The sequence below is a fragment of the Plasmopara halstedii genome (assembly GCF_900000015.1).
Source record: "Plasmopara halstedii genome assembly, contig: Scaffold_614, whole genome shotgun sequence".
In the NCBI taxonomy this organism is placed as follows: Eukaryota; Oomycota; class Peronosporomycetes; order Peronosporales; family Peronosporaceae; genus Plasmopara; species Plasmopara halstedii.
The window spans coordinates 2396209-2396749 of record NW_020187532.1 but is presented as its reverse complement, the minus strand read 5'-3'; positions in this window follow the sequence as shown (position 1 = coordinate 2396749).

Sequence of the window (541 nt, the reverse complement as noted above, 5' to 3'; positions counted from 1 at the left end):
AGAAGGGCAGAGGTAGAAGTGATGCGTGCTTGTGTGTGCAAATGCAGAAGTGAGTGTACCTTGCGGGCCACACAATATACTAAACCTAAGTTAAAAGCTACCAACCATCCTAAGGTATGTGGAACACTTTAACTCAGCCTTTGCGCGAACCTAACATAAGTACACACTTAAACTATGCAGACATATGCAGTCTTAACCATAAAGGCTAAACACGCACTAACCAACCTTAGTGGGAATTGAACTCACAAGTTACCTTTTAGCACCATGATGCTTAAACACTTGAGCCAGTTACCACAACTCATAAGTTAGCGCAAGCATTGGCTACAGCAGCATATTTAACAAATTTAAAGATGACTGCGTATTTGGGGGCATTAACGGAAGAAAGATAAGTTCTAGTAAAAATTTTCCTCGTCGGTCACAAGCAGCAAACAGAAGTGAACAGCCTCCACCCGACCCCAAGTTCCATCCCCATAACGCAACCACCATTATATTACATAGAATACAGTGTAGTTAGAAGCAAGATATTTCTTATACGTATTTA